This window comes from Anastrepha obliqua, chromosome 6 (assembly GCF_027943255.1).
Source record: "Anastrepha obliqua isolate idAnaObli1 chromosome 6, idAnaObli1_1.0, whole genome shotgun sequence".
Classification (NCBI taxonomy): Eukaryota; Metazoa; Arthropoda; class Insecta; order Diptera; family Tephritidae; genus Anastrepha; species Anastrepha obliqua.
The window spans coordinates 37,191,135-37,214,132 of NC_072897.1; the positions used below are offsets into that span (position 1 = coordinate 37,191,135).

Here is a 22,998-nt window from a genome sequence, read left to right on the forward strand (position 1 = left end):
CTACGTTGGTACGGAAAGGCCTACTTTCCGCTGCGGCCACAACTGGGCGAAAAGGCCTAGTTTCCGCTCTAGACTCAGTCCTTTGTTTTGTTTTTTACAAACAAAAGGATTTTGAATTTAATTTTCCTTTTTTGTTTTTTTGTTTTTTGTTTTTAAACCGAACATGTGTAGGGTGTGGTGCATTGGCTGGTCTGTGCTGATCACAGCGAAGGAGAAGACAAAAATAAAATAATATATATTTTTAGTTTTAGTTTTTTTGTTATTATTTGGCTATGAGCAATTTTCATAGCCCTATGAGACACCCTGCCACCCAAAAAAAGTAAAAAATGTACCTAATTGGATACAATCACATATTAATGTGATTTTAATATGTATGTTCACCGCGAGGGGGTGGGTACATACTAATGGTTTTGCAATATTCGCCGCATAGAAGGATCGTGTCTTGGCTATGTGTGGATCGTACTTGGTGTACAAGGTGTCCTGCCGTGGTGTACGTGATATATTTTTTTCCTTTTGTTCTTATTATATTTTGGCTATAATAAGAACAAAATGATAAGCAAAAGAAAAAAAAAAATTTTATATATATTATATATAGATATAATTTTTCGTAGCATTTGCATACATAAGTGCATGATGTTAGAAAAACTAATAGTTTGCGTTACTTTACGCAAACTATTCCTGGAATGTTGAACCCATTTATATGATCCCTGTAGGGTATTTTTGTTTTTGTTTCTTAATCCCTAATTTCCTTAATGGCTGACTTCGACCCATTTCCTTTTCACATGTGTCGACGGCGTGTGACAAACGTGAGTGAAAATTTTGAAGTGAATCGACAAGGTGTTTGTTTTGTGGTCGTTTTACAATTTTAACGAAATTAGGTAAATTGTGACTTTAAATAATTAAAAGTGCTTAACATTGTGCAAATTTTAAGACGAAATTTAGCAATTTCAGTTATATTTTCCATATAAACTCGCGGACGCAAGAAAAAAATTGAAATGTCTGACAAACCAAAGCGTCCTCTTTCCGCATATATGTTGTGGCTCAACAATGCACGCGAGCAGATTAAGCGCGAAAATCCAGGCATTAAAGTAACCGAAGTGGCGAAAAAAGGTGGAGAGTAATGGCGTTCAATGAAGGACAAGTCGGAATGGGAAGCAAAGGCAGCTAAAGTCAAGGAAAATTATGATGAAGCGGCGAGGGAATTTGAGGCCAATGGAGGCAGCTGCCGAATTTATTTTCATATAATCAGCTGGATTGAAAACACGTTTGCACAAAGTTTCAAGTCACTCACATCATAGGTAAAACAAAAATAATATGCGTAATTTTCGATCGTTTACACATGCATTTATCGTATGAAAAGTATTTAGTTGTAGTGAAAGTAAAAATGTGAATGTGAAAATGTGCCTTTTTAGATGTTTGTGTCATCTAAGCTTTAAGTGACCTAGAGAAGCCTATTCGAATTTGTGGGACGAATGTTGGGCAAAGCGGTGTTTACTCTGAAGAATAAATTGAAGGAGCTAAAAGTGCATTCGCTGCTAGAAATCAACATCAAGTTAGGGCGGCACGAAAAGCGGTCGCCCATGCATGCGCGATTCGTAGGGTATGACCAAATGCTATGTTTTTATTTTTATTTTATTTATTCTGATTTTTCCTTTCATTGAATAGAGAAATTCGCGTGTGCTATCTAACTTAGAGTATTGAGAGTATGACACGTCGCATCATCAAACTAAACTGCTACAACCAAAACGCGCCGAAAAACGAAAAAACCAAACTAAAATTAATCTGGCGAAACGTAATTACGTGTGTTGCAAGGTAATAAAAATTGAGCTTATTCTATTGCCTAAAAGGGTATTTGAACAATGTAGTCATGTATTTTTATTAATTCAATTGTAAATGAAACATATGTATTTTTCACAAAGATTCGGTATTAATAAAATTTTTTTGGAGATTCCTTAAATGAACTGAAAACTTTGACATTGTTCAAAAAGTTGACGATTTTGAAGTAGTTTAAAATTGATCGCCCGAAAAATATGTAAAAAATATTTTGCTTTCACCTGCATTTTTTTTTTTTTTTTGTAATAAATTATATTTTCTACAGTAAATCTTAATTCTCTTTGCTTCGTTACTTGGTACCTATTTTTATGTGATTAACATTGGATAGTATAGATACATATACGTATATACATATATATATATATATATATATCATATATGTATATACATATATATATATATATATCATATATGTATATATATATATCATACTAGCAAACCCGGCCCCCTTCGCTGGGCACACTAAAATAGAATAGATATGGTTTAGAACAGAAAATATATGGTTTTCATATTATTTATTTCTTTATTCTTTATTCAAGCGCTTTGGCATAAACAATATTTTTTGTTTTTCTATTTGTTTTTGAGTAAGTATAAAATATAAATTGAAAATCAGGAAAAAAGAAGATTGTTTTTAAATTTCAAATCAACGCATATGAATAAACAATCGTCTTTTTTCCTGATCATCCATGAATTTTTCGTTTCAATTTATATGTTTTATTAAGAATTGGAGCTTTTTTAACCATTATCCATTTATATTTTTCAAAAAAAAAAACGAAAAAAATTGTTTTTTCCACGAACACATAATTTCATTCGGATTTCACATTAAATTCTCAAATTTCGTAAGAAATTATTCACTGTTCCAAAATCCACTCCAAAAAAATTCACAAACAATTTTTACATGTTGCACTTACGTTTTTTCCTTATGGCATCCAAATCAGAAAGAAATATTGACACATTGCAACTAACACTGTCAATTTGACAGTTCAGTTCCGCCCCAAGCGTTAAAAAAGTAAGCGACATTATGGCTGGCTCAAAAGAACGCTGTACCCGTTGCCACTGCTCCGAATTACAACCAAACTTTACGAAACCCATTTTCAATACTTACTTAACAATGTGCATAAGTTTGGTTTAATTCGGTGCAAAGACACGGCGGGTCCACGTTTTGGCATATATTTCGAGACCCTAGTCATCAATAGGTATGAAAATTACCCCGTATTAAAGCACTTATCAACAGCCTTCATTTGATACCTATATTGTGCATACACAACCAAAGGTTACCCGGGTTCACGTTTTGACCTATATCTGGAGACCCCAGTCCCGTAGCGGCATGAAAAATACTCTGTACTAAGGCATTCACCAACAGTTTCAGTTTGATATCCATATTGTACAAACACATTCTAGGCTCCACGTTTTGGTCTCTATCTCGATATCCTAGTCACGGAGCGGCATGAAAAATACTCTGAACTAAAGCATTCACCAACAGCTTCCATTTGATACCCATATTGTACATACACGTCCGAAGGTTACCCGGGTCCACGTTTTGACCTATATCTCGAGACCCTAGTCATCAATAGGTATGAAAATTACCCCGTATTAAAGCACTTATCAACAGCTTTCATTTGTTACCCATATTGTACAAACACATTCTAGGGTCCACGATTTGGTCTCTATCTCGAGACCCTAGTCACGGAGCGGATGGAAATACTCTGAACTAAAGCATTCACCAACAGCTTCCATTTGATACCCATATTGTATATACACATCCGAAGGTTACCCGGGTCCACGTTTTGACCTATATCTCTCTCCTATCTACCAATAGGTATCCAAACTATACGGACACCATCTTCAATACCTCCTTAACAATGTGTGTAAGTTTGGTTTAATTCGGTGCAAAGACACTGCGGGTCCACGTTTTGGCATATATTTCCAGGCCCCAGTCATCAATAGGTATGAAAATTACCCCGTATTAAAGCACTTATCAACAGCTTTCATTTGATATCCGTATTGTACAAACACATTCTAGGGTCCACGTTTTGGTCTCTATCTCGAGACCCTAGTCACGGAGCGAATGGAAATACTCTGAACTAAAGCATTCACCAACAGCTTCCATTTGATACCCATATTGTACATACACATCCGAAGGTTACCCGGGTCCACGTTTTGACCTATATCTCGAGACCCTATTTACCAATAGGTATCCAAACTATACGAAAACCATCTTCAATACCTCCTTAACAATGTGTGTAAGTTTGGTTTAATTCGGCGCAAAGACACGGCGGGTCCACGTTTTGGCATATATTTCGAGACCCTAGTCATCAATAGGTATGAAAATTACCCCGTATTGAAGCACTTATCAACAGCTTCCATTTGATACCCATATTGTACATACACGTCCGAAGGTTACCCGGGTCCACGTTTTGACCTATATCTCGAGACCCTAGTCATCAATAGGTATCAAAATTACCCCGTATTAAAGCACTTATCAACAGCTTTCATTTGATATCTATATTGTACAAACACATTCTAGGGTCCACGTTTTGGTCTCTATCTCGAGATCCTAGTCACGGAGCGGCATGCAAAATACTCTGAACTAAAGCATTCACCAACAGCTTCCATTTGATACCCATATTGTACATACACGTCCGAAGGTTACCCGTGTCCACGTTTTGACCTATATCTCGAGACCCTAGTCATCAATAGATATGAAAATTACCCCGTACTAAAGCACTTATCAACAGTTTCAGTTTGATATCCATATTGTACAAACACATTCTAGGCTCCACGTTTTGGTCTCTATCTCGAGATCCTAGTCACGGAGCGGCATGAAAAATACTCTGAACTAAAGCATTCACCAACAGCTTCCATTTGATACTCATATTGTACATACACGTCCGAAGGTTATCCGGGTCCACGTTTTGACCTATATCTCGAGACCCTAGTCATCAATAGGTATGAAAATTGCCCCGTATTAAAGCACTTATCAACAGCTTTCATTTGATACCCATATTGTACAAACACATTCTAGGGTCCACGATTTGGTCTCTATCTCGAGACCCTAGTCACGGAGCGGATGGAAATACTCTGAACTAAAGCATTCACTAACAGCTTCCATTTGATACTCATATTGTACATACACGTCCGAAGGTTATCCGGGTCCACGTTTTGACCTATATCTCGAGACCCTAGTCATCAATAGGTATGAAAGTTGCCCCGTATTAAAGCACTTATCAACAGCTTTCATTTGATACCCATATTGTACAAACACATTCTAGGGTCCACCATTTGGTCTCTATCTCGAGACCCTAGTCACGGAGCGGATGGAAATACTCTGAACTAAAGCATTCACCAACAGCTTCCATTTGATACCCATATTGTATATACACATCCGAAGGTTACCCGGGTCCACGTTTTGACCTATATCTCTCTCCTATCTACCAATAGGTATCCAAACTATACGGACACCATCTTCAATACCTCCTTAACAATGTGTGTAAGTTTGGTTTAATTCGGTGCAAAGACACTGCGGGTCCACGTTTTGGCATATATTTCCAGACCCCAGTCATCAATAGGTATGAAAATTACCCCGTATTAAAGCACTTATCAACAGCTTTCATTTGATATCCGTATTGTACAAACACATTCTAGGGTCCACGTTCTGGTCTCTATCTCGAGACCCTAGTCACGGAGCGAATGGAAATACTCTGAACTAAAGCATTCACCAACAGCTTCCATTTGATACCCATATTGTACATACACATCCGAAGGTTACCCGGGTCCACGTTTTGACCTATATCTCTCTCCTACCTACCAATAGGTATCCAAACTATACGGAAACCATCTTCAATACCTCCTTAACAATGTGTGTAAGTTTGGTTTAATTCGGTGCAAAAACACGGCGGGTCCACGTTTTGGCATATATTTCCAGACCCTAGTCATCAATAGGTATGAAAATTACCCCGTATTGAAGCACTTATCAACAGCTTCCATTTGATACCCATATTGTACATACACGTCCGAAGGTTACCCGGGTCCACGTTTTGACCTATATCTCGAGACCCTAGTCATCAATAGGTATGAAAATTACCCCGTATTAAAGCACTTATCAACAGCTTTCATTTGATATCCATATTGTACAAACACATTCTAGGGTCCACGTTTTGGTCTCTATCTCGAGACCCTAGTCACGGATCGAATGGAAATACTCTGAACTAAAGCATTCACCAACAGCTTCCATTTGATACCCATATTGTACATACACATCCGGAGGTTACCCGGGTCCACGTTTTGACCTATATCTCGAGACCCTATTTACCAATAGGTATCCAAACTATACGAAAACCATCTTCAATACCTCCTTAACAATGTGTGTAAGTTTGGTTTAATTCGGTGCAAAGACACGGCGGGTCCACGTTTTGGCATAAATTTCCAGACCCTAGTCATCAATAGGTATGAAAATTACCCCGTATTGAAGCACTTATCAACAGCTTCCATTTGATACCCATATTGTACATACACGTCCGAAGGTTACCCGGGTCCACGTTTTGACCTATATCTCGAGACCCTAGTCATCAATAGGTATGAAAATTACCCCGTATTAAAGCACTTATCAACAGCTTTCATTTGATATCCATATTGTACAAACACATTCTAGGGTCCACGTTTTGGTCTCTATCTCGAGATCCTGATATGCATATATATATATCATATATGCGTATATAATATACAAACAAACAAACAAAGTTTTCCTCTTTATAATATTAGTATAGATAATATATATGTATGCAAGTACATTTGATGCAAAGTACACATAGGTATGCATATGTATAAATTATGCAAGTCACCTCAGGTGTACACCTGCCCTTTATAGGTACAATTTATGGAACTTACTTGCATCGTTCGTAGGTGGTAGGGGTTGTTGTAGCTTCTTAGGTTTGCTAGGGTATAACAGTGTGGTGATGTCAATCACCTTCTAATAAAGGGTGAATCGCGAAGTGAGATTTGTTTCTACTAGGTAGGTATTGGAAGATATTAAGATATTACGTTGAGGGTGTGGGTGCGGATTTTTCCGTTTCTTCTGAGTAAGGAGGAAGTAGGACCAGTTTGACTAGTGGTTTAGTCACCTGTCCCCTTTGGGTCGTGATGTCCACGACGCGTACCTGATTGTCGGGTCCAGGATGTAGTTTTACTACTCGTCCCATTCTCCATTCGTTTGGTGGTAGGTTGTCCTCTTTAATGACGACAAGGTCCCCTACCTTGATGTTAGGTTTTTGATGTTTCCACTTCGTGCGTTTTTGCAATTCGATGAGGAATTCCCTTTTCCATCGTTTGCAAAAGGTTTGATGGAGGGCTTTCAATTTCTGCCAGCGATTCACAATTGAGGCAGGATTCTCGCTGGTTTCTATTTCTGGCGGAGCTAAGAAATGTCCGCCAACCAGAAAGTGACCAGGTGTGAGAGGCTCTAGATTGGATGGCTCATTTGAAGAGGGACTTAAGGGTCGCGAATTGAGACAGGACTCAATTCGGCATAAGAGGGTATTAAACTCCTCGAAAGTGTATTTCAGACCAGAGGCTGTCTTTTTGAAGTGGGCTTTGAAGCTTTTCACACCTGCTTCCCACAGTCCGCCCATATGAGGGGCTGCTGCAGGTATGAAGTGCCATGTTAATGCCTGGTGGGCATATGTTGAAAGCGTGTTATTGCGTGCATCCGCAATAAACGCTTTAAATTCTGATCGTAAAGATCGTGAAGCTCCTACAAAGTTGGTACCATTGTCGGAGTAAACATTTTTTGGACACCCTCGTCTAGCAACGAATCTCGAGAAGGCTGCTAGAAAGGATGGGGTACTTAGGTCATTGGTGGCCTCTAAATGGATGGCTTTGGTGGCGAAACAAATAAATAGACAGACGTAGCCTTTGGAAATACGACATCCTCTGCCGCGGAAGCTTTTGATATCAAATGGACCTGCGAAATCTATACCTGTATTGGTGAAAGCACGCGAAAAGGTGGTGCGTACCTGAAGAAGGATTCCCATAAGTTGGGTTTGCGATCGCTTTTTATAGATCGTGCAGATCTTATAATTATGGATGATGGATCGGATCATATTTTTAACTCGCGGAATCCAGTACTGCGTTCGAATTAAACGCAACATCAGCTGATTTTCGCCATGCAGTGATATTTCGTGAATGAATTTGGTTATAAGGCGTGATAACCTGCTATTGTATGGAAGGATAATAGGATGACGTTCGTTATATGATAAGTTGAGGGATGCGCCCAGACGACCGCCTGCCCTCATGATGTCATCTTTGTCGAGGAATGGATTGAGGGGCAATATCTAACTTTTTGTGTCAACTGTTTTCTTTTGTTTCAATTTTGCGTATTCTCCACCGTAATATTGCTTTTGACTGTTTATGATTAAGCGTTGTGTCGTTGCTTTAATTTCATCAGGTGAAATTAAGCAAGACTTTGCTTGAAATGCAATCTTCGTATTAGGGTGGGTTCTTTGAGAGAATCTCATAATATTATATATGATAAAACTCTCAAAGCCCTTGGTAAATCGGAAAAACGGTCAAGAATATCGCTGAAATTGATTGTTGTTGTGAATATATCTTTACCTTTTTCTCTTCCATCGTTGTTTCATAGTCACATTCTGATGTCGGCCATCGTGATTTGTCTTCTTGTAGGTAAGAAGGACCCTGCCACCACAAAGAATTGTGAACCAGTTCCTTGGCCGGAAGTCCTCTGCTTGCTAAGTCTGCTGGATTTGATGCCGAGTCAGCTAGTAGCTTGTCCAGTGTGACTTCGCTGAAAAAGGAAACTATCTTGTTTGATGGACTGACTGTTTCGGCTCGACCAGTTAGTATCCACCCGAATACAGTCTCTTGGGCAAGAAGTGTACTTAGTACATTTTTCTTCAAGCCGCTTAAAATAATTTGGGGATAAATGTCTCCGCCAAGGACAAGGTCCACTGGTTCATTGACGAAGAACCTCTTATCCGCCAAAGTGAGATCTGGAAATGCTTGCCTTGTCATTGCGCTTACTAGGCAAGTTGGCAGATTTCCAGTTAATTGCGACAAAACTAGCGCAATTGTGTTTATTTTTACAAAAGGGTCGATAGGCGACCGCAGTTGTAATGAGCACGCTTGTCTTACCTGCGCAGATATTGAATTGTTGATGCCCGAGACTTGGGCATGCAAGCGTTTAGATGGCAGGTTGATTCTACGTTTGAGTCGTTCAGTACTGAACGAACACTCAGAACCAGAATCGATCAGAGCTCGTGCTGTAAAATTAACATTATTGTGGAATATATTCACCATGGCTGTTCCTAGTAAAACCCCTTTGTCCGTATTGGAATAGCACGATTTAAAATTATGGATTCTGCTATCCGTTGGCCTATTGGAATCGAGTCGTTTTAGGGCCTCCTTGGATGTTGAGGGCAGGTCATCAGCGGGATCTCTGCTTTCCTTAAGAGCTGCTGCTTTTGGTTGAACTGTTGTAATGTGCAGGAGCATGTTGTGCCTTGAGTGACATGTGCTGCAGTTATACGAGCTCGTACATCTTGACACCGTATGTCCTGACAACAGGCAGTTCAAGCAACAGTTGTTGCTCTTGACGCACACGATTCGATCGGTGACCTTTAACTTCCCGAACTTTGGGCAACTTTGCAATTTGTGGTCGTCAGTGACACATAATTTGCACATATGTTTGGCGACACTTACCTGAAAGTTACCCATCCTTTTTGGTGTAGTTTCCGTGAAATGTTGTAAGCTTTGCGCCTTGGGCGCTTTGTAGGCTTTAATTCCTTTCAAGCCTGACACTGTTTCAAGTGGCTGAAACCTGTTGGAAAGGAATTTGTCCATGTCTGTCCACTTTGAAATTTCAGATTTATTCTCTATCGTTTGTTCCCAAAGCGATAGAGTACTTTCTGGCAATTTCGTGGGGCATAAATATGTGATAATTGCATCCCAGTTTGAAATGTCAATTTGGTGGTTCTGTAAGGAGGAAATGCAATTATTAATGTCTCGTTGGAGTTTTTTTATCGAACTGCCACATTCAGTTTCGATTGACTGTAGGTGGAACAGGATCTTCGTACCTTTCGCAAAGATTTTTCCACGCCGTAGAAAACCCGTCATTAGTGAGCGGGAACTTCCTCCCGATGTCTCTGGCTTCACCCTGCGTTTTCTGGTTGAGGTGGAACAGCTTTTCGACCGGGGTAAGGCGTTTATTTAATATGTAAATGGCCGTGAACATATCGCGGAATGTTGGCCAAGATACGTAGTCGCCTTTGAAAACCTCCGTATCGCACGGTGGAAGGTGAATACTATGTTCGCGTACTGCTAGTTCTTCGCCTTCCCGGTCTGCCTTTTCCAGCCTCGCAGAGAGATCAGCCATCGTCGACATGCCCCGCAAATATGTGTGGTAACATATTTTATTCCTTTTCTTGATCGCGGCAAGATCCTTAGGAGAAGGAGTTTCTGTTGAAAGCAAGTGGTCGTTCGCTGCTTTGGCCTTTTCCCACATTGCTTTCAACTCCTCCTGTTGGATCCGGATTGAAAATTTGGAATGGTCACTTGACGGAGTGCCATTAAAGTCGGCTTCGAATTCCGTCACGGCGTCGACTAAACGAATATAGGTATCCATATTGTAAGTATGGGATACAAAAACTTACGCGGTATTAAAAAAATGCTCCTTCGCGAAATGGAGACGAATTCACAGCGAGGCCCAAGCCCAAAATGCACCACCGAGATTAAAATAACAATATATATGTATCTATATATATTCATTGACAAAAAGATAATATATTTTTATTTATGTATGTGATTTCGCCACCCACACAATAATCAGTGGTATGTATACACCTATGCAAAAAGTGCGCCGGGATCGATTTTAATTTACTGCGGCGTTGTATGTGTAGTTGTGTACTCAACTTCACAGCGGGAATGTACAAGTAAAAGGAACGGGATAAGAAAAAAAAATTGAAAAATTCCCAACAACGCGCTGTTAGATGGTTGATTAGCTTGAAAATACCGCGCGCACTTGTATTGTCTGTTTGCGGACAGACGGAGTCGTTGACCCTTTTTTGATTTTTTTTTTTTTTTTTTTTTTAATGAGCTTATTTCCACCAAAAAAAAAGTGTGCAATAAATCCATGTACCTGGTTTTGCTGGAACAGATTGTTTGCTGATGGCTTGGTGCTTTTTTGGTGCTTGTTGGCTTGGTGCTTTGTTAATCTCAGCTTTGCTTGGTGTTTTTGATGCTTGCTGGTGCTTTTTGATGCTTGCTGGTGCTTTTGATGCTTGCTGGTGCTCTTTGATGCTTGCTGGTGCTCTTTAGCTTGCTGGTGCTCTGTTTAAATGGATCTTTTATTATATCCGGCTCGAAGGACCATGTTCTCATCGGAGTGCGACGCAATTGACGGTTTAAAAATGTGGGGCCTCCACGGTCGCTCCGATGATATATTTTATAAAAAATAAAAAGCACAAAGGCGTGTCAGTATATATTCATTAATATTTTATTGCAGTATATACATAGATATATGCATAGAAAGATATACATGTACATAGAAGTATAGGCAATAGACATACGTTGCTTACGTATTATTATGTTAACCCTCATTTGTACCAATGGGTCCAGCCAGACCTTTTTAAACTTTGTTTCACTATTTTATATGACAGGAGGCTCTTTTACGTTTTACTGCTTCTTGATATCCTTGGTTTGGTATTTTAGTATAGTTTTTTTCATGCAGCTAATTATAAAATTTTATAGATACATAATAAATTAACTTTTCCAGTGAAAAAGTCACATTGAGTACTAATGGGTCTAGCCAGACCCTTACGCGTATAACGTAGTGGCAGTATACTTTTGTATGCACCGGCCTACTTTATTTTCGGTTTGTGCATGGCTCTCTTTGGTAATTTGAATTTGAAATCCCGTAATACAAAATATTTTTATTTCTTCATATTGAATGTGTTATTTGAAGTCATAAATTGTTGTTTGCATTCAAGTGAAGAATAGTCGGTGTTTTCAGTGAAAGCGTGTATTTATTGCATAAAAATGAGTAAAATAGATTTTATTTATGATAATGTGCCACGTAGTGATCCAAATTTTTATGACTTGGTCGCAAATGCGTTGGCCGAAGAGATTGAAAATGACAGCGAAAATGGCGATAATGATTCTAATTTTGGTGCCTTAGACGATGAAAATGAGACGCCACTTGAAGCTTCAGATATTGAAGCTGAATATGAAATTGAAGTCGCGGAAGATTATAGTAGTTCAGAAAGCAATACTGATGTAAGTAACAACTTTATAGGCAAAGATGGGACAGTTTGGAGTAAGACAGTGCCTCAATGTGGTCGCATTCGCTCCCATAATATACTGCGTTCTTCCGGTGAACCAACTATCAAATCGAATTCGCCTGTTGAAGTGTTTGATGCATTTCTTACACCAAATATATCATATATTATCATAAGCGAAACAAACAAGTACCGTACGGCAAAAACAAATGAATGGAACTTGAAACATCCTACTAATCTAAAAGAATGGCAAGATCTTAACGAAGCAGAGCTGAGAGGTTTTCTTGGTATTCTTATTGCAGCAGGAGTCAGCAATAACAATAATCAGGCAGCGTCAGTTTTGTGCAAAACGAACCAGATGCCAATTTTCAGAGCAACGATGTCTTACCGTCGTTTTTTGACAATATCACGTTATATACGCTTCGATGACGGGCGTACTAGATCTTTTCGCTCAGAAACTGATAAAGCAGCACCAATACGAGACATTTGGAACTTTCTAAATGAAAATCTTCAAAAGAATTTTCGACCGTATAGTGAGATAACTGTTGACGAACAACTCTTTCCTTATCGAGGAAGAACAAAATTTACACAATATATACCTTCAAAACCGGCTAAGTACGGTATAAAAGTATGGTGGGCATGTGATGCAAAAACCCATTATCCTTTGATTGGAAATATTTATACCGGAAAAAACCCAATGAGGAGAGAGCAAAAAACCAAGGAGAAAATAAGCTTATACGTTTGGTTTCAAAATATGCAAATTCTGAGCGCACAATAGTTGCTGATAACTTCTTTTCCAGTTTTAATTTATGTAAGCGTCTAATTGCTTGGGGCTGTCATACGTTGGAACCCTTCGAAGCAATAAAGCATGCATCCCACCCGAAATGAAAAAGCAGAAGAATAGGACAGTTCTTTCCTCTGAGTTTGGATTCCACAAAGACAATGTAGCCATTTGTTCATACGTTCCTAAGAAGAACAAAGCAGTGATATTACTATCAACGGTTCATTATGACAAGGAAGTTGACTACTAAAAGGAAGACAAAGAGATGGACTCTTGCGTTTTTTTACAATATTGTAGATGTGATGGCGTTAGGAAGTTTTGTTATATGCAAAGAAAATAAAAATTACACTAAATTAGACGCACGCAGAAATTTTTTATGCGATTTATCGGAAATGTTAGCACTTCCGCAAATCGAGTGCAGACGTAACAACATACATGTGATGAAGCATTTCGCTTGTCGATCTGGAATTGAAGCTATTTTGGGAGAATCTAAGGTATGTATTCAAGAACTTGTACGTAGAGAATTGTATATATAACAAGCACATTTTACAGAAGCTGCCCAAAACCCTCACAGAAACCAAAAGTGATAGCTTAGAAAAAAAAAAACGGGATTGCAGTTTATGCCATGCTCAAGACAAACATCGCCGTAAAACCAGATTCTTCTGCCAGGAGTGTGAAGAAGCTGCTTGCCAGCAACATTCGAAATGTTATTGCATATGTTTTAATTGCATAAAAAACAAGTAATTTTAATTTCAATATTTATTTTGATTTATAGAATACTCTATTTAAGTTTTTAAAATGTTACAATAAAGATAAACTGAAGTTTCCACAAAATTATGATAGATTTACTCCCACCCAGACCCATTGGGTCCAGCCAGACCCATTGGTACTCTATATGACAATTCATATGTCTGTCAAAATAAGGGTTAAGTAGTATAAGTATAATTTATAACATATTACCTTTAGCTGGCTGACACGTCCTGATGCTTCTGATTGGAAAATCGCAGTGAAAGTTATAATTAGAATTAAAGTGAAAGTAACCTCGCCGAACAACGTTTAACACGGTAAACGTTTTAACTGTTCGGCGGGGAAATGCCAGGGTTAACGGCCTTCACGTTGCAGCGACTGGAAACGGTGGTTAGCAACAGTCGGAACGGTAGGCGCAGTTACCATTAGGGTGGCTAAAAATGTATATTTAATGTTAGGGTGTGGCCTTAACAAAGCCGCCTGTTAGCCCGAATGTTGGTCAAAAAACGTAAAACGTAGGAAATAACTCGACACAGCTTAGAATACGATGAGTATTTTGTCATCACGGACCAATTATCTGTAGAATTAGTCACATGGGCACGAATGCCCCTTCGTATGCCTTGCTCCGTAGTGTGCTTTTTAGATATTTTCTGCTTCCACAATTGTTCAGTGCTTTTCAGGAAAATAGGACCAGCCCACCACAATTGATGGCATAATAATTTGGAGGGGGTTATACCTCGTGAAGCACAATCTGCAGGATTCTGTTAAGAACGAACCTGGTTCCAACATTCGGGAGGCTGAACTTCTTGATTATCAGCGACGCGGTTGGCTATAAATATCACCCATCTGCTTGTTAGCTTGTAACCATGCCAATGTTACAGTAGAGTCACTCCAAGCGAAAAGCGGATAGCGGGGATCAGACCAGCAGAGCAGCACACTTCGCCCTAGTTTAGCAGCAAGATGTGCGGCGCATAGTTCAAGACCTGGCAACGTTGTTGGCCTAAGCGGAGCTACCTTGGTTTTCGAGAAATTTAATGACACAGTAATGCTACCGTCGCGTTGTGTTGTTCGTGCATACAAAACGCCGGCGTAAGCGCGCTCGGACGCGTCTTTGAATACGTGCAATTGCGTAAATGACCCAGCTACTTCAGTACCAAGCCAACGATTCACCTTCAAATGTGCCAATTGCTTGAGTTCTATGCGATCCTCCAACCACTTCGTTGTGATAGACTCAGGAATGATATCATCTCAACCTACCTTTGTGCACCATATATCTTGAAACCAAATTTTTGAATTTATAGTTGCGAGAGCAAGTAGGCCCAGAGGATCGAAGAGCGTACCTGCATCTGATAGAAACATGCGCTTGGTCAACTTAACCGATTGTTCCCTCAAATTAATCGTAAACGTGAGGTAGTCTCCCTCTGTGTTCCAGATAAGACCTAAAACGTGAACATCCTTATCGTCGACAATATAATGTGATATGTTCGTAGAGGCATTTGAAATGCTTGCGTTTATTTAAGCGCAGTTCGATGCCTACTTTCGAAGTTCAAACTCCTCTTCTCTCAATATTTCGGAAATATTTTGCTGCAACAATCGAAGTTCTTCTTTACTAGATGCACCAGTAAGTAAATAGATAATTTATGTAAAAATCCTTAAGAATAACAATAACGGCCCTAGCACAACCATTCAACGAATCTCTTGCCGTCTGTTGAAGTGATCGGACAGCTAGATGAGACGCAGCTACCACTCCGTACGTTACGCGAACCATGCGAAAATCTTGGATAGGCAGGGATGGGTGCCTACGCCATACGATGCGTTGCAAATCGGCGTGTTTTAAGGATACGCAGATTTAACAATACATTTTGGCGACATCTGCCGTTACAGCATAGCGGTGTGTTCTGAAGCGAAGTAAGATCGTGTACAAATCTTCTTGCAATTGAGGTCCTACAAATAATGCGTCATTCAGCGAATTTCCGGAAGTCGATTTTGCGGACGCGTTAAATACAACCCTCAATTTCGTCGTGATACTATTTTCCTATAAAACAGGATGATGGGGCATATAATACGTTTGATTCATAGTCTCTGACGTCACCTGCATATGTTTCATGTCAATGAGTTCATTCATGAATTCATTGTAGCGTAAACGAAGATCGGAGTCACAAGCGAGTTTTCTTATAGGACGTAACAAATTCCGGATAGCAAAGTTTCGCGACTCTCCCAGAGGTACATCGGGCTTCAGCGGCAATTCGACGACGAACCGCCCGTTAGGTTCCCTTCGATGCGTTGTTTCAAAATGGTCTTCACAGTAACGGTCCTCATGCGTAAGATACGTTTTTTGCGGAGCTTCCTCTAACTCCCATAACTTGTTCAATGCTCGATCCAAATGAACATCGTAATGTAACGACTGTAAGCGTGACATATCAGGCTCAGATCCATTCACGCTTCGAAACAGAGTCCACCCAAAGACCGTCAGTTGAGCCATAGGGGCTCCAGATGGACCCTTAGGAAGTTCTGCACAGATCAATTGATCCATAACGTCCATACCAATCAATATATCGACCCGCCCAGGCTTCATAAAATGGGGATCGGCTAAAAACAAACCTCGGATATGTGGCCACGATGAAGTAGCTATAGTCTGTGTTGACGTTGACGTTTTGACAGTAAAGCATTGATTTATAGAGAAAGTCCTCTTTGCGTCCTCTTTGCGCTGACCCAATTCCAGTAATGTTAACTTCAGATGTTGATAGCGGCAGGCCTAAGCATTGCACACACGCCTCGGTCACAAAGGAAACATGTGATCCAGAATCGAAAAGTGCACGAGCGGGCTGCCAATTACCAGAACAGTTTCGTACCTTCACTAATGCGGTGGATAACAGCACAACTCTTTCTATCGCTATGGGTGGACTCGAGTTCAAGCATGAAGAAACGCAAGGAATGTCGACGCTTGCTGGAAGTTCAAAAGTTTTTGCGATTACCTTTGATGTGGCGTCAGCAGCGCATAAAGGATGTGAGGCGTTGCTGATGTAATTGTTCACTGTGGTAACGGTCGTTTAATGCAAAGCACCGTGCAACAGGGTGTGATGACGTTGTTTACGCATGCGGCAAGTGGAAGCACTGTTACAACGGTCTTTATAGTGACCTGAACTTAAGCAGTTGAAGCATATGCGACCTTGCTTCACGAACTGTGATTTTGTGGACAAGTCCAATTCACGAAATTTTTCAAAACTCTAAATTTTATGAGGTCCACTACAATATGCATACATGTTATTATGTTTTGATACCGCGTGGAACACATTTGTCGACTTGCTTTCTGATGCAGTTTTGACCTTAATTGGTACTGATGTTGTTGACGACGAAAACATCAATAACGATCGAGATCTTTTCTCTAAAAATGTTATTAGTTGCTCAAAGGATGGAGGATCATCACTAACGAGCGATAGCTCCTACTGCTTACGCGTTTCGAATGCCAATTTACTGACATCTCATGTACCAACCAATCATCCCAAAATTCAATCGGACAACCCAACGCTTTAATCTCGTGAATATGCTGTTGGAACGCATCAATTGCACCTTTGATTGCGTCAGCATTGTTAGGCGTAGCCCTTTTAATATCAGCCGACACGCGAAGATGAGATTTCACAATTACACGAATAACCTTATACCGCGATGTTAATAAACCCCAAGCTTCAACGTAATTTGCGTCACATATTTTAAAACCACTGATAATTTTCAACGCGTCACCCTTCAAGCAGCTTCGGAGATAGTGCAACTTTTGACCATCCGATAAAGCAGAGTTACTATCGACTAACGAAGAAAACGCGTTGAAAAAACCAATCCATTCTGTAGAGTCACCGGAGAATGTGGGCAACTCCATTTTCGGCAAACGTATAACCGTGGATACAGGTGCCTTTGTGGAGCTATCTTGCGATTTAGTACGACAATTTTTCACGCGGCTAAAGTTAGCTGAAGCTGTAGAGTACCAAGTTTCGGCTTGGATACGCACATTTTCTTCAATTTCAATAACATCGGCACCACAAGTAATTTCTACAGCGTCTTGAGCAACGTTAAAACGAACCCACTGTTCACTCAATAACTGCAATATTTTCTGCATCCATAGTGAATGCCTCATCAATACTATTTGCCATATAACGTTTAATGGCATTGAGAGCGGAATCGCGCGTTTTAGTAAAATTCGAAATTTTTTTTTAATGTAACAGAAAAGTAACGACGGGTTTTAAGAACTTTCGCGATGTAAAATGCAGGAACGGCTGCACAAACGTACACACGATTTAATGCACAAAAATATAATTTTCTTGATATTTTTTGCGCCTTTTGCTACGCGTATGTACGTATGTATGTACACAAGGGAATGCGTATATGCAAAAGGCAAGCGGAGTGACTATATCCGGCTCGAAGGACCAATAATGTTGCGGGGAGAATACTAAATATGTTGCAAGAGGACCAAGTTGATAGAAGCAATAAATTATCCGGCTCGAAGAAATAATGTTGCAGGGAGAATCTTTAATATGTTGCAAGAGGACCAAGTTGATAGAAGCAATAAGTTATCCGGCTCGAAGGATCTCACTATTGATGAACACAAATTCCTGTTGGTTATTGTAGCGATGATGGTGCGGCAAAATTCCCAATTTAAAACTGGTTGTTTCACATTCACAATTACAATTTTTTTAACACAATTAAAAAATATTCCCTATATATACACATTTATTTCAAACAAAACCTACTTATTTTCACAGAAAATTATAACGAATAACAGGAGCTGAAAAACATTTAAGTATTTTAAACGAATACTAAATTGGACTCAACATGCATAATTTTAGCAATTTACATTTTCTTGAAAATCGAAAATCCTAATAGAACTTCTAAACCAAACGAAAATATAGAAATTCGGGAAACATATGTATGTATTACTATTGAGCAGCATTGCAATTTCGAGAGTGTCAAATAAATGTGTCTGCTCTTGACACCAAGAAGCCGAGATTTATTTCGCTAGATTGCACAGTGTCAGATTTGAAGAAAATAGCGGCATAAACTCAAAAAAAAAATTTTAGCATTGCTATTAAATTAATATTATTTTCACTAAATAAGTGTTTTATCTATTTGAAAATAAAAAAATTTTAATTATTCATGCAGCCCCGGCCTTCTGGCAGCCTTCAAAAGCAGCTGTTTGTGGCACGTGGCTTTTGTGTTGATTTTGCTCAAAAGCTTGTTTAACATTTAATGCTCCATAATTCGCTTAATAAAATAGCTAGAGGTATTGCTAAATATGGAAAACATAGTTCAAGGTATGTTGATCATTAGCTTAATGTCAAAGAATTTGTACTTGTGTGTTTTGTCTTTCGTTTCGTTTGTTATTGTTGGTATTGTTTGTAGAAGAAACCTAACCTCAACGTTCTGTGATTTGTGGACTAAATGTTACCTGCTTCTCGTTGCTACTTGCAAGTAAGAATGCAATTATTTTCCGTTAAATGTTCTTAAGATGACGCCAATAATTTTGCTTGCGCTTTTTTAAAATATTTGCTGATATTTCAGACAAGGTAGAGTTCAGTCACAAGGAGTTGCTTCAATTTTGGATTGATAATGGGCGCACAAGTAAAGCGCTTTCTGAGTGGGTGTTTGAAAAGATTAATGAAAATCTTAAGGCAGCTAATAAACTTGAAATAAACAAAAAAATTTCGAACTTTGTCGCTTATATATGCAAGTACATGCCAAAATGCCAAAGAAAAATAGAAAAATTCAAAGAGAAACACCAACAGTTCCTTGATTCAAAAATGACAATACATATTGAAAGAGCTGCTGTGAAAGAGTGTTCCGTTGGTCGTCCACGGCTGACTTACGATGAAGGCAGTAGTCGTTTAAAACGAAAGATAGCTTCAGATATCGCGACTAGTCAAGGGCACAATACAGCAATGCTTTTTCATGCAGCTACCATATGCGCCAAAAAATCAAAATGTAATGAATGTACTGACTGTATTGATTGTTCTTTAAAAGAAAATATTATCAATGTCAAGAGGAAAAGCGATTGCAATCAAAAACCAGTTCAGATGACTGCAGAAGAAGCATTAGCATTTTTACTTGAAAATTCTTTCTCCAAAAAGCAGTATAACGCCATTCGAGCCATAAACCAGAAGTATGGTTGCGACATATTCCCATGCTACGACAACGTTTTTAAAGCTAAATCTGAATGTAGACCCGTCGGAATACAAGCAACTGAAACTTCAGCACAAGTTTCGTTACAAAATATGCTGAACCATACTGCAAAAAGAATAATTATTTTTCAAAAAGAAGTTTTTGCTCAATTTGAAAGCATAACCGATGTGAAGTTAATCGTCACCTATGGCTTTGATGGATCGACTGGACACAGTTTATACAAGCAACAATTTGAAGAAAAGGTGCAGGACACGCTTGACCAATCTCTATTTGTCACTTCAATAATCCCTATAAAGTTATTAGATTTTTTGGGGAGAGTTCTATGGATGAATTCTAAAACTCAATCAGTGCGATTTTGTAGACCACTGAAAATCGAATTCATTAAGGAGAGCAAAGAACATATTTTAGCAGAAAACAATAGATTGAAGGACGAAATTGAAAACTTGAAACCGTACTTATTCAATAATTGGTCTGGGAGAACTGTCTCTGTTTCGTTTGATCTAAATATGACACTTATCGATGGAAAAGTTTTAAATGCTTTAACAGGAACGAACTCGACCCAATCATGTCCAATATGTGGTGCTACTCCTAAAACCATTTTGATAAGGCTTTTATGGCATCTCGAAAAAAAAATATTCAAGAAAAGCTAAGGAAACAAATGGGACTACACGTAGATAGACCAAAACAAAACGGAAGTGGCAATACAAATGATGGGAATACTGCTAGAAGGGCTTTTTCAAATGTTCACTTATTCTCATCTATTTTGAACTTTGATGAGGATATTCTTGAATGCTTTGGGACACTTTTGATTGCAATCTCCTGTGAATATGAAATATGTCCACAAAAGTTCCAGAATTTCTGTACGAAAGCTTCAGACTTATACATGGCAAAATATCCTTGGTATCCAATGTCGCCGACGGTTCACAAAATATTGGTTCATGGATCCCAAATTATTGCTGCTTCTTCAGTTCCAGTTGGATGCTTAGGAGAAAATGCTTCGGAGAGCCGAAACAGGTTTTACAAACGGGATAGACTGTCGCATTCTCGAAAAAACAGTCGCATTAATAATTTAGTAGATGTGTTTCACCGAGCAATTGATTCATCAGATCCCCTTCCTTCAAGTAAATATTTTTTGGATAAATACAACAACCACAATTATAAAAAATTGCCGTCAAAAGTACTCGAACTTCTCGCTAAACCCAATGTGAAAACTGACGACGAAAATCTCGCCTTAGTAGATATCGAATATGAATCAGATTCAGATTCGGATTATAAACCCTTAGATGCATATTCATATGAGCTCGAAGCAGAAGAATATTAAATAAAAGCGATATTTTAAGTAAAAAATTAAATTTTTTTTATATGAGTTATATGGGCGGTATGAGTGGGCGTGGCCTGATACGTTTGAAACTTTTTCCAATTTTTCTATATACAAATACAATCACGTGTACCAAATTTCAAGTCCTTACGGACAGTATTTTAATTTATGCCGCTATTTTCTTCAAATCTGCCACTGTGGATTGGCTAAATGACACCAAGAATAATTTTTTTGAACAAACTACTTGATAAAATATAAATTCAAATATATTTAGTTAAAGATCATGTTTCACTGAAAATTTTGTAGTGGTGAAAGAAAATTGCATCAAATAAACCTCAGTTGTTCTAAACCTTTAGGATAGTTAATTTTTTATTCACTACCACTAAATTAAAAAAAAAATGCATTATCACTAAACTTCTGCAGGGTTCAATCCCCCCCCAGACGAAGTTTTAAAAAATTTTTTGACATGAATCGATATGAAAAAAAATAGGCATTTCTGAAAACGCCTGTTTGACTTCAAGATACAAATTTGTATCCTTGACTTCCGTTGTGTTGTAATCTCGAGTTAATCCTCATTGTTTATAATTACTTTAAGTAATTGTTTATAACTACTTTAAGAAATGACACAATGTAACGCTTATTGTAACATTTTTTGCTCAGCAGGCGTTTGCAGCGAAGTCGGCACAGGGCAGTTCAAAGGTAAGCAGTTGAAAAATGTTATTTGCTTTCGTTGCGGTCAACGTGAACACATAAAAGCAAATTGTTCAACCAAGTTGAATGAAGGGTGGAAAGAACAAAAACAGTATTCGTTTACTGTGTTAGCTGCATCGAGCTGCAGCATGTTTATCAGAACGAAATGGTGTTTAAACAGCGGCGCAACCGCTCATATGTGTTGCGATCGCAATTTATTCTCTAACTTCGAGAAGCATACCGAGGTGGTTGCATTGGCTGGTGAAAATATCATTCATGCAGAAGGCAAAGGCAGCGTGAATTTATCTACGGGGTTGTATGTTTTGACGTTGAACGATGTTTTGTATGTTCCTTGTATGTCCCGATTTACACGAGGAGATATCTGGAAGGGAAACATTTTGTTCATGGGCGAAGTACGGTCAGGGAAGAGAGAAGGGATTTTGTCTCCCGTACTCGGCGACACGCTTTGTGCTTATCCGTATTTTCAATGTTGAAGTTGGCTGCAAACAATTTTTTTGACGCTTGTTTCATTCGTTTTCGTCATTTGTGAGATAAAGTCCTGTGTGTTAAAAAGTATAGCGGAAAGTGAAAAAATGGAATACAGGTGGGAAAGAGAAGCAGTGGAAAAGTTAATAATATACGTGCAAGAAAATACTTGCTTATATAATGTTCGCTCTAGTGAATATATGGATCGAGCCAAAAAAGCGTCAGGATTTACCGATATCCATAAAAAATTGGAAACGGAAATGGTTGGCGTCACACTGGACGATGTAAAACAAAAATGGAAAAACCTCCGTAGCCAATATATGAGGGAGCTACGTTTACAAAAAAACTCAAAAAAAATGGAAGTGGAGTAAACGATTTGTACGAAACAAAGCTTTGGTGCTTTGACCAATTATCGTTTCTTGAAGGCCATGTTGCAACTAGGCAGAGGTAATAATAAAATGTATTTCAATACATAACTGACATAATTTAACATGTTTCACAAATTTGTTTTTCAGCTGCCTTCTTCGAATGACTCAAGTTATGTAAGTACAGGAAACAGCACATTTGTGAGCACAGAAAAGAGCACATCACTGAGCACAGAAACCGGTAGCTCGAGCGTAAATGATGAGCCACTGGAAAAACGATAAAAGGTACACAACTTGACGAAGAATATACAAAAAAAATCAAAC

General features: G+C 38.8%; 1 pseudogene; it reads left to right on the plus strand.

The window, feature by feature from the left end:
* The first annotated feature begins 820 nt into the window (after positions 1-820).
* On the plus strand, positions 821-1,373 carry LOC129249934 (high mobility group protein D-like; annotated as a pseudogene).
* Positions 1,374-22,998: the final 21,625 nt, after the last annotated feature.